We start from the raw sequence: 12,825 nt of genomic DNA on the forward strand, positions 1-12,825 counted from the left end.
GGTGGGGTTCTAGTAACCTAGGAGGCAATCCAATCCTCCATCTATCAGCATGACATGGTGGATCCTGGCACCGTACAGTCCGCAATCTCACCAGGCAGCAGTGACCAATCACAAGCCACCTTACAGTGCATTTGGATCTGCCCTAGCCAATCCCATGGCATCTTCATATTGAACCTCTGTTTAACAGTAGAACACCACTTATCCTGAAAACAGCTTCACGGTTCCTTATTCTTCAGGACAACCGGATACAGATTGAAGGCTTGAGGGCCTGTGTGCTGCCACCCCCTCTCCAGAGGTTGACTGAGAGTGGCCACTCAACCATCAGCGGTGGCAGAGACAAACCTGTTATTGTCGACCATGTAATCATTTCCATTAGACGCCTTGCTGTCCCCTACGATGCTTCACAATGCTTCAAACATTCAAATCAGACAGTAACCTTCCTCAAGACATTTACGTCCGCATCGACCAAGGACAGGTTGCACCAAAGAAAGCACACACTGAAACCCAAACCTTTATCCATACCTTTAACCACTGAAACCCAAACCTTTATCCATACCTTTAACCACTGACACCCAAATCTTTATCCATACCTTTAATCATTGACACCCAAACCTTTATCCATACCTTTAACCACTGAAACCCAAACCTTTATCCATACCTTTAACCACTGAAACCCAAACCTTTATCCATACCTTTAATCACTGACACCCAAACCTTTATCCATACCTTTAACCACTGAAACCCAAACCTTTATCCATACCTTTAATCACTGACACCCAAACCTTTATCCATACCTTTAACCACTGAAACCCAAACCTTTATCCATACCTTTAACCACTGAAACCCAAACCTTTATCCATACCTTTAATCACTGACACCCAAACCTTTATCCATACCTTTAACCACTGACACCCAAACCTTTATCCATACCTTTAACCACTGAAACCCAAACCTTTATCCATACCTTTAACCACTGAAACCCAAACCTTTCACCATACCTTTAATCACTGACACCCAAACCTTTATCCATACCTTTAACCACTGAAACCCAAACCTTTATCCATACCTTTAATCACTGACACCCAAACCTTTATCCATACCTTTAATCACTGAAACCCAAACCTTTATCCATACCTTTAATCACTGACACCCAAACCTTTATCCATAGCTTTAACCACTGAAACCCAAACCTTTATTCATACCTTTAACCACTGAAACCCAAACCTTTATCCATACCTTTAACCACTGAAACCCAAACCTTTATCCATACCTTTAACCACTGAAACCCAAACCTTTATCCATACCTTTAATCACTGAAACCCAAACCTTTATCCATACCTTTAACCACTGAAACCCAAACCTTTATCCATACCTTTAATCACTGAAACCCAAACCTTTATCCATACCTTTAATCACTGAAACCCAAACCTTTATCCATAACTGGAAACCATTTATCCGGAGGCTGCATTCATTGTAGCTGGGGATTTTAACAAAGCTAATCTGAAAACAAGACTCCCTAAATTTTATCAGCATATCGATTGCGCAACCAGGAGTGGTAAAACCTTGGATCATTGTTACTCTAACTTCCGCGACGCATATTAGGCCCTGCCCCGCCCCCCTTTCGGAAAAGCTGACCACGACTCCATTTTGCTGATCCCTGCCTACAGGCAGAAGCTAAAACAAGAGGCTCCCACGCTGAGGTCTGTCCAACGCTGGTCAGACCAAGCTGACTCCACACTCCAAGACTGCTTCCATCACGTGTACTGGGACATGTTTCGTATTGCGTCAGATGGAAATATTGACGAATACGCTGATTCGGTGTGCGAGTTCATTAGAACGTGCGTCGAAGATGTCGTTCCCATAGCAACGATAAAAACATTCCCAAACCAGAAACCGTGGATTGATGGCAGCATTCGCGTGAAACTGAAAGCGCGAACCACTGCTTTTAATCAGGGCAAGGTGTCTGGTAACATGTCCGAATATAAACAATGCAGCTATTCCCTCCACAAGGCTATTAAACAAGCTAAGCGTCAGTACAGAGACAAAGTAGAATCTCAATTCAATGGCTCAGACACAAGAGGCATGTGGCAGGGTCTACAGTCAATCACGGACTACAAGAAGAAACCCAGCCCAGTCACGGACCAGGATGTCTTGCTCCCAGGCAGACTAAATAACTTTTTGCCCGCTTTGAGGACAATACAGTGCCACTGACACGGCCTGCAACGAAAACATGCGGTCTCTCCTTCACTGCAGCCGAGTTGAGTAAGACATTTAAACCTGTTAACCCTCGCAAGGCTGCAGGCCCAGACGGCATCCCCAGCCGCGCCTCAGAGCATGCGCAGACCAGCTGGCCGGTGTGTTTACGGACATATTCAATCAATCCCTATACCAGTCTGCTGTTCCCACATGCTTCAAGAGGGCCACCATTGTTCCTGTTCCCAAGAAAGCTAAGGTAACTGAGCTAAACGACTACCGCCCCGTAGCACTCACTTCCGTCATCATGAAGTGCTTTGAGAGACTAGTCAAGGACCATATCACCTCCACCCTACCTGACACCCTAGACCCACTCCAATTTTCTTACCGCCCAAATAGGTCCACAGACGATGCAATCTCAACCACACTGCACACTGCCCTAACCCACCTGGACAAGAGGAATACCTATGTGAGAATGCTGTTCATCGACTACAGCTCGGCATTCAACACCATAGTACCCTCCAAGCTCGTCATCAAGCTCGAGACCCTGGGTCTCGACCCCGCCCTGTGCAACTAGGTACTGGACTTCCTGACGGGCTGCCCCCAGGTGGTGAGGGTAGGCAACAACATCTCCTGCCCGCTGATCCTCAACACGGGGGCCCCACAAGGGTGCGTTCTGAGCCCTCTCCTGTTACTCCCTGTTCACCCACGACTGCGTGGCCACGCACGCCTCCAACTCAATCATCAAGTTTGCGGACGACACAACAGTGGTAGGCTTGATTACCAACAACGACGAGACGGCCTACAGGGAGGAGGTGAGGGCCCTCGGAGTGTGGTGTCAGGAAAATAACCTGACACACAACGTCAACAAAACTAAGGAGATGATTGTGGACTTCAGGAAACAGCAGATGGAACACCCCCCTATCCACATCGGTGGAACAGTAGTGGAGAGGGTAGCAAGTTTTAAGTTCCTCGGCATACACATCACAGACAAACTGAATTGGTCCACTCACACTGACAGCGTCGTGAAGAAGGCGCAGCAGCGCCTCTTCAACCTCAGGAGGCTGAAGAAATTCGGCTTGTCACCAAAAGCACTCACAAACTTCTACGGATGCACAATCGGGAGCATCCTGGCGGGCTGTATCACCGCCTGGTACGGCAACTGCTCCGCCCTCAACCGTAAGGCTCTCCAGAGGGTAGTGAGGTCTGCACAACGCATCACCGGGGGCAAACTACCTGCCCTCCAGGACACCTACACCACCCGATGTTACAGGAAGGCCATAAAGATCATCAAGGACATCAACCATCCGAACCACTGCCTGTTCACCCCGCTATCATCCAGAAGGCGAGGTCAGTACAGGTGCATCAAAGCTGGGACCGAGAGACTGAAAAACAGCTTCTATCTCAAGGCCATCAGACTGTTAAACAGCCACCACTAACATTGAGTGGCTGCTGCCAACACACTGTCATTGACACTGACCCAACTCCAGCCACTTTAATAATGGGAATTGATGGGAAATTATGTAAATATATCACTAGCCACTTTAAACAATGCTACCTTATATAATGTTACTTACCCTACATTATTCATCTCATATGCATACGTATATACTGTACTCTACATCATCGACTGCATCCTTATGTAATACATGTATCACTAGCCACTTTAACTATGCCACTTTGTTTACTTTGTCTACATACTCATCTCATATGTATATACTGTACTCGATACCATCTACTGTATGCTGCTCTGTACCATCACTCATTCATATATCCTTATGTACATATTCTTTATCCCCTTACACTGTGTATAAGACAGTAGTTTTGGAATTGTTAGTTAGATTACTTGTTGGTTATCACTGCATTGTCGGAACTAGAAGCACAAGCATTTCGCTACACTCGCATTAACATCTGCTAACCATGTGTATGTGACAAATAAAATGTGATTTGATTTGATTTGATACCTTTAACCACTGAAACCCAAACCTTTATCCATACCTTTAACCACTGAAACCCAAACCTTTATCCATACCTTTAACCACTGAAACCCAAACCTTTATCCATACCTTTAACCACTGAAACCCAAACCTTTATCCATACCTTTAACCACTGAAACCCAAACCTTTATCCATACCTTTAACCACTGAAACCCAAACCTTTATCCATACCTTTAACCACTGAAACCCAAACCTTTATCCATACCTTTAACCACTTAAACCCAAACCTTTATCCATACCTTTAACCACTGAAACCCAAACCTTTATCCATACCTTTAACCACTGCAAATAAAACATTTTCTATAAACACCTCTCACCCACAACTTTAGAAATGGAGATAGGAAATGAACATGCTATGAACAGTTAGCCCTAACTGCACAGCAGTTAGTGCCTTGCTCAAGGGCATTTGAACCAGCGTCCTTTTGGTTACTGGCCCAACGCTCTTAACCGCTAGGCTAGTGTACCTGCCGCCTCACAGGACCTAAGGGAAAGGAACCATGCCATCATCAAACAATGTCATGCAGCAATCTACTGGTTCCAGTAGGGAGGTCTTACATACTGTTTAATAAATATAATAATAATAATATTCATTTAGTACAGTAAACATCACAGAGGTGATACCTAGGCATTAGACCAAATATACAATATAAGGACCCAAACTATGATGGTGTTCCTTTTTTATGTCTCTATTTTAGTTTGGTCAGGGCGTGAGTTGGGGTGGGCATTCTATGTTTTGTGTTCTATGTTTTCTATTTCTATGTGTTTGGCCTGGTATGGTTCCCAATCAGAGGCAGCTGGCAATCGTTGTCTCTGATTGAGAACCATACTTAGGCAGCCTGTTTTCCCAATATGGGTTGTGGGTAGTTGTTTTCTGTTTTGTGTTGCTGCACCTTACAGGACTGTTTCGTTTTTTGTTTTGTTTAGTGTTTCTGTTCTAATAAATATAACATGAACACCTACCACGCTGCGCATTGGTCCAATCCATCTCATTCCTCATCAGAAGAGGAAGACAATCGTTACAGATGGACCCAATTATTAAATAAAAAAGGCCAAACCAAGTCCTCTATGATGGTGACCTCTCTAGTTCAGAGTTCTCATATAGACCGCTTCTCTAACCAGGGGGCCAGGGGGAGCAGGTTCTCCCTCTGAAATAACATTTCATGGGTGTTGGGCATGTGTTGAGATGGGGGAATAGAGCTTTGGAGCGTGGCCTGCTGGATTTCTTTGGCTATTGATTGCCATTCCCAGTGGGGCCTGGGGATCGATAGGCTGGGTTTAGACACGGCACGGGGGACTCTCTCTCTCTTTCTCTCTCTCTCTCTCTCTTCCCCCGGCTAACGCAGCGCTCCACAGCACCGTGGCTCACCAAACAAGAGTTCTTTCATGCCCTCTTAGTTGAGTGTGAAACAGCATGTCTGAGACCACTTGTGCTCTCTCTCTCTCCCTCTCAGAGCAGCAGAACAACATTACATGAGAGTACTGAAGGAGTCAGGGAGAGAGTGAAGGCGAATGAGAGGGAGAGACAAATAAATAAAGAGAATGGAGAAAATAGCATTTCTACCTTGAAGAGAGATACTTACGCAAATTACAGCCGGGCCTGCAATCAAGAAGCTGAAATGACCAAACTGTGGGGTAACCAAGGAAACCAGCGAGAGAAAAAAGCAGGCAGCAGAAGAGAAAGCAGATGTAGAGAGTGAGCGAGGGAGGGAGGCAGGGAGGGGGAGTGGAGGAGAGAGGGGTGGGCTGAGGTGATTAGGATGTGGAGACATGGAGGGTGGAGGGAAGGAGAGGGGTGGGCTGTGGTGATTAGGATGTAAAGACATGGAGGGTGGAGGAGAGGGGTGGGCTGGGGTGATCAGGAGGTAAAGACATGGAGGGTGGAGGAGAGGGGTGGGGTGGGCTGGGGTGATCAGGAGGTAAAGACATGGAGGGTGGAGGAGAGGGGTGGGCTGGGGTGATCAGGAGGTAAAGACATGGAGGGTGGAGGAGAGGGGTGGGCTGGGGTGATCAGGAGGTAAAGACATGGAGGGTGGAGGAGAGGGGTGGGCTGGGGTGATCAGGAGGTAAAGACATGGAGGGTGGAGGAGAGGGGTGGGCTGGGGTGATCAGGAGGTAAAGACATGGAGGGTGGAGGAGAGGGGTGGGCTGGGGTGATCAGGAGGTAAAGACATGGAGGGTGGAGTAGAGGGGTGGGCTGGGGTGATCAGGAGGTAAAGACATGGAGGATGGAGGAGAGGGGTGGGCTGTGGTGATGAGGAGGTAAAGACATGGAGGGTGGAGGAGAGGGGTGGGCTGGGGTGATCAGGAGGTAAAGACATGGAGGGTGGAGGAGAGGGGTGGGGTGGGCTGGGGTGATCAAGAGGTAAAGACATGGAGGATGGAGGGGAGGAGAGGGGTGGGCTGGGGTGATCAGGAGGTAAAGACATGGAGGATGGAGGGGAGGAGTGGGGTGGGCTGGGGTGATCAGGAGGTAAAGACATGGAGGGTGGAGGAGAGGGGTGGGGTGGGCTGGGGTGATCAGGAGGTAAAGACATGGAGGGTGGAGGAGAGGGGTGGGCTGGGGTGATCAGGAGGTAAAGACATGGAGGGTGGAGGAGAGGGGTGGGCTGGGGTGATCAGGAGGTAAAGACATGGAGGGTGGAGGAGAGGGGTGGGCTGGGGTGATCAGGAGGTAAAGACATGGAGGGTGGAGGAGAGGGGTGGGCTGGGGTGATCAGGAGGTAAAGACATGGAGGGTGGAGGAGAGGGGTGGGCTGGGGTGATCAGGAGGTAAAGACATGGAGGGTGGAGGAGAGGGGTGGGCTGGGGTGATCAGGAGGTAAAGACATGGAGGATAGAGGAGAGGGGTGGGCTGTGGTGATGAGGAGGTAAAGACATGGAGGGTGGAGGAGAGGGGTGGGCTGGGGTGATCAGGAGGTAAAGACATGGAGGGTGGAGGAGAGGGGTGGGGTGGGGTGGGCTGGGGTGATCAGGAGGTAAAGACATGGAGGATGGAGGGGAGGAGTGGGGTGGGCTGGGGTGATCAGGAGGTAAAGACATGGAGGATGGAGGGGAGGAGTGGGGTGGGATTGGGGTGATCAGGAGGTAAAGACATGGAGGATGGAGGGGAGGAGTGGGGTGGGCTGGGGTGATCAGGAGGTAAAGACATGGAGGGTGGAGGGAAGGGGAGGGATGTGGCGAGATGGTCAGGAGGAGGAGGGGGATAGGTAGGGGTGGAAGAGAGGAGAGAAAGGTGGGCTGGGGTGATCAACAGGAGGAGGAGGAGAAAAAAGGGGTGGCCTGGGGTGGTCAGGAAGAGGTGGAGAAGAATTGGACCAGATTGATGTTTGAAGTGGCTATGGGGTGCCATATTACTAAATGAGCAATGATCCAATTCGTCCAGTTGCTTGCCCAATTGGTACATATTATCAATGAGTTTCACATGAGTGCAAAGTACAAGCTTGTAGTCAAGGTTAGAGTATTCTCACACATGTGCAATTGCACTCACACACTCACACACTCACATGCAAACACACACACACACACACACACACACACACACACACACACACACACACACACACACACACACACACACACACACACACACACACACACACACACACACACACACACACACACACACACACACACACACACACACACACACACACACGGCTCAGACTGGGTCCAGTCTATGTCTCTCTGCTGAGGCATCCAGACCATCAGATACACTTGATACTGAGGCGGCAACGCTAAATTGTATATTGTGATGGATTTTCTCCCGTCCTCCTACCCCCTTCCTTTCATTCCTTTCCCTCAAGTGGTGAAAAGATGGGAAACTGTTCCATGGCGCGGGATTCAGCGATAACGGAACGCTGTTTATAAGTTCCATTACGCGCTCTGCAGCCTGCTAGCGCTCTGCCTGTCTCAGCATGGCCACAGGAAAGACAAGGGTGAGGGGTGGACGCTCACAAAGAAAATAGAAGCAGTTTATTTGTGATTATGCAATGTGTTTATGCTTATCAGTGTTTAAAATACATACGGTATATTTAAAAAGTGTTCCAATAGCCACACTCCCCTCCTCCCTCCTACTCTTCCTCCTGCTCTCTGTAGCTCCTGCTATGGATACCCTATTTTAAAGGGTTGGGTACTGGCTCACATATGTGCTGAAACAGGACAAACTGGCCCAACTCAGACAGAGCCTCTGCAGTCACTGAGAATGGTGGAATGTAGATGATTTAATATACAAAAGGAGGAAGTGATATAAGATGCTCGAATTACTGAGGAGAAAAACATCCCATTCACCCATAGAAATAGACATTCAAATATTATAGAGAGTATTTATTTAGTAGCAGACTTAGTGCAGTATGCTGCCCTGGTCTACTAAACGTAACGATCCACCTGTTCGCCATCTTACACCCTCAAGGTGATGTGAGTTACACTCATCATATATGATTAAGGAAAACGGTCTTATTTCAGAAAGAACCAAATACTAAAACATGAAACAAAAACCATTTTTTGCACAGACCGTTGAATTCCTGTCTCTCCCAATCTGTCCATAGATTTATATATATATACAAAATAAAACTAAGACAGAAAAGAAGAACAATACAAATGTGGGTGAAATAAGAGAAGAAACAGAATCCCAGTGAGGCGTCCTTTGGTGTCCGTCTATTTCACCTGATTGTGGTCCCTTGAAGACGGCCCTCATAAAACTAATGTATTCTTTGGTTAAGGGAGCCGCTCGAGTCGCTCTGCTCCGAGGGCCGGGCTGATAGAGGCATTCGCTCGCCACAATAATTTTCCATAATTTCCTCTGGAGGGCCAATTATCTCAAATAGACACATTATAAGGAGGGTTGGCATGGTCAGTGCAACAAATCGGAGTGTCAACTCTTACCCCCGCCACTAGGGGTCAGGCTCACTGAGGGAACTCTACTAATGTGGCTGGATCATGTCACTGTCACAAGTGCACCTAATCAGTGAAAGGAACAATTTTTTAAATCTTGTTAATCTCAAATATGGGAGCTTTGAGATATAAAATACAAAAACAATCACATACAATCAGAAAAGCATATGCTACGAATACTGAGAAACGGGTTTCTTTATCCAGTAAAATCCTGTGAGACGCACGCACGCCTCCACACACACACACACACACACACACACACACACACACACACACACACACACACACACACACACACACACACACACACACACACACACACACACACACACACACACACACACACACACACACACACACACACACTTGCATGGCCCATGATGAAAGGCTTCATTTATTAGAGGGTGATGGAAGCCTGGAAGATGGCTCCTTCTCTCTGTGCCTGTCTCCTTCTCATTTTCTCTCTCTCTCTATCAAACCTCCCTCGCTCCCACACACCCTCACTTCTCTCTCTCCCTTTCTCACTGAGACTCTCATCCCTCACCCCTCTCCCATGTTTCTCCATAGCAACTCACTCCTCTCCCATGTTTCTCCATAGTAACTCACCCCTCTCCCTGTTTCTCCATGGTAACTCATCAGTCTCTCGCTCTCCCTTAACGACACAGCTATTAGCACTAATGCATTTCAAACGTATAGCAGCTGCCACATCACATTGTGATGGAAAGTCGATGTCTTCTTTCCCTTTCTCTCTTCCCTCTCTCCTTCTTTCCCCTAGTCTCTTTCCACCATGTCCCTATGTCTTACACATCAGATCGACAACCCACTCCAGAGATCATCATGTCACGTGTCATGTGTCTAGGACCAGGCCTAGTAGATTCATTGATATTATCATGCAGTACAGCTGCTTAAGTACTCCACTGGTTTTTGATACTAATAGTGGTATTAGTAACAGGTAAACTACTGTACTTTATGCCTGTGATTGACAAGTAAGTGCTTTCTTGCATCGTTGGATCACTGATGGTGGTATTGAATATGAAATAAAGAGAATAATAAAGTAACAAAACAAGAGATGATGTAAACACCTTTCTGTATCTCATGAAAGAGATAATAAACAGAGTTTAAAAATGATAATATTAGGAGCTGGCAAGTTTTGATACTTATTATTCTACAAAGAGCGCCTTGTAGTCATAGCAACATTGTATATTCCAGATGTAAAAATACTATAAAATATATTAGATGTTATTCAATGGCATGAATGGTCAACAATATTGCTGTCACACCCTGATCTGTTTCAACTGTCCTTGTTATTGGCTCCACCCCCTCCAGGTGTCTCTTGTTTTCCCCAGTGTATTTATCCCTGTGTTTCCTGTCTCTCTGTACCAGTGTATTTATCCCTGTGTCTCTGTGTCAGTTTGTCTTGTATGCTCCAAGCCTACCAGCGGTTTTTCACGGTTTCCGGCTTTGCATTTTCTCCTTTTTCTAGTCCTCCCGGTTTTGACCCTTGCCTGTTTTGGACTTCATTCCCGCCTGTCTGACCATTCTGCCTGCCCTGACCTCGAGCCTGTCTGACCATTCTGCCTGCCCTGACCTCGAGCCTGTCTGACCATTCTGCCTGCCCTGACCTCGAGCCTGTCTGACCATTCTGCCTGCCCTGACCTCGAGCCTGCCTGCCCATTCTGCCTGCCCTGACCTCGATGTCAGGGCAGGCAGAATGGTCAGACAGGCTCGAGGTCAGGGCAGGCAGAAGGGTCAGGCAGGCAGAATGGTCAGGCAGGCAGAATGGTCAGGCAGGCAGAATGGTCAGTCAGGCAGAATGGTCAGCCAGGCAGAATGGTCAGGCAGGAAGATTGGTCAGGCAGGCAGAATGGTAAAGCAGGCAGAATGTTCAGGCAGGCAGAATGGTCAGGCAGGCAGAATGGTCAGGCAGGCGGGTACAGAGTCCAGAACAGGCAAGGGTCAAAACAGGGAGGACTAGAAAAAAGAGAATAGCAAAGGCAGGAGTACGGGAAAAGAGCTGTTTAACTTGGAACATACAAGACGAACTGGCACAGAGAGACAGGAAACACAGGTATAAATACACTGGGGAAAGCAAGCGACCCCTGGAGGGGGTGGAGACAATAACGAGGACAGGTGAAACTGATCAGGGTGTGACAATAGCTTGTCAATGAAAGAGGACTTTAAAAATGTATGTGTGCTTGATCTTGAGTATTCTGAACTATGTAACTCCTAATTATCTTCTGACCATTTCCTCATAATCTCCCAGATGTCTTCTTTCCAAATATAACACCTTTTGCATGGCAGAATCATGTAATTACACATGAATAGAAGTTACTATTGGGTATGTCTATTTAGGTGGAAATCTACATTTTGCCATTACATTTAGAGTGTCCTGTCTCTCTGTGGTCACGAAAGATCCCATGGCGCTTATTGTAAGAGTAGGGGTGTTAACCCTGGTGTCCTGGTGAAATTCCCAATCTGGCCATTGTGGCCACCTAATCATCCACAGCTTCCAATTGGCTCATTTATCCCCCTCCTGTCCGCTGTAACTATTCCCCAGGCTGTTGTTGTAAATGAGAATGTGTTCTCAGTCAACTTAAATTGTCAAATAAGGGATCAATCACAATCAAACAATACCCCATAATGACAAAGCAAAAATGTTTTTTATTAAAAAAAATATTTGACAAAAAATTCAACACAGGAGTGATGGTTGCTGATAATGGGCCTCTGTACGCCTATGTAGATATTCCATAAAAAATCAGCCGTTTCCAGCTACAAACGTAATTTCCAACATTAACAATGTCTACACTGTATTTCTGATCAATTTGATGTTATTTTAATGGACAAAAATGTGATTTCTTTCAAAAACAAGTACATTTCTGAGTGACAATAAACTTTTGAACGGTAGTGTGTGTGTATATATACAGTTGAAGTCGGAAGTTACATTAACGTAGCTTGGCGTCATTAAAACTCGTTTTTCAACCACTCCACAAATGTCTTGTTAACAAACTATAGTTTTGGCAAGTCGGTTAGGGCATCTACTTTGTGCATGACACAAGTCATTTTTACAACAATTGTTTACAGACAGATTTGTTCACTTATAATTCACTGTATCACAATTCCAGTGGGTCAGAAGTTTACATACACTAAGTTGACTTGTGCCTTTTAAACAGCTTAGAAAATTCCAGAAAATTATGTTATGGCTCTAGAAGCTTCTGATAGGCTAATTGACATCATTTGAGTCAATTGGAAGTGTACATGTGGATGTATTTCAAGGTCTACCTTCAAACTCAGTGTCTCTTTGCTTGACATCATGGTAAAATCAACAGAAATCAGCCAAGACCTCAGAAAAGAAATGTAGACCTCCACAAGTCTGGTTCATCCTTGGGTGCAATTTCCAAATGCCTGAAGGCACCACGTTCATCTGTACAAACAATAGTACGCAAGTATAAACACCATGGGACCACGCAGCCGCCGTACCTCTCAGGAAGGAGACGCGTTTTGTCTCCTAGAGATGAACGTACTTTGGTGCGAAAAGTGCAAATCAATCCCAGAACAACAGCAAAGGACCCTGTGAAGATGCTGAAGGAAACAGGTACAAAAGTATCGATATCCACAGTAAACGAGTCCTATATCGACATAACCTGAAAGGCCACTCAGCAAGGAAGAAGACACTCCTCCAAATCTGCCATAAAAAAGCCAGACTACGGTTTGCAACTGCACATGGGAACAAAGATTGTACTTTTTG

General features: G+C 46.5%; 1 protein-coding gene and 1 long non-coding RNA gene across 10 annotated transcripts in view; both read right to left on the minus strand.

Moving 5' to 3' along the window:
- Nucleotides 1–12,825, minus strand: part of LOC118388289 (voltage-dependent calcium channel subunit alpha-2/delta-2-like) — a 407,521-nt gene that overhangs the window by 209,197 nt on the left and 185,499 nt on the right. The window lies entirely within an intron of this gene.
- On the minus strand, nt 712–4,533 carry LOC127932140 (uncharacterized). Of its 6 annotated transcripts, none has more exons than XR_008144252.1 (3): nt 4,282–4,533; nt 999–1,156; nt 712–862 (listed from the first exon to the last, which is right to left on the minus strand). It is a non-coding gene; the product is annotated as an uncharacterized LOC127932140 (long non-coding RNA). The 6 variants fall into 6 exon arrangements; XR_008144251.1 differs by having other exon boundaries at nt 4,248–4,533; XR_008144256.1 differs by having other exon boundaries at nt 4,316–4,383.

This window comes from Oncorhynchus keta, chromosome 10, assembly GCF_023373465.1.
Source record: "Oncorhynchus keta strain PuntledgeMale-10-30-2019 chromosome 10, Oket_V2, whole genome shotgun sequence".
Lineage (NCBI taxonomy): Eukaryota > Metazoa > Chordata > Actinopteri > Salmoniformes > Salmonidae > Oncorhynchus > Oncorhynchus keta.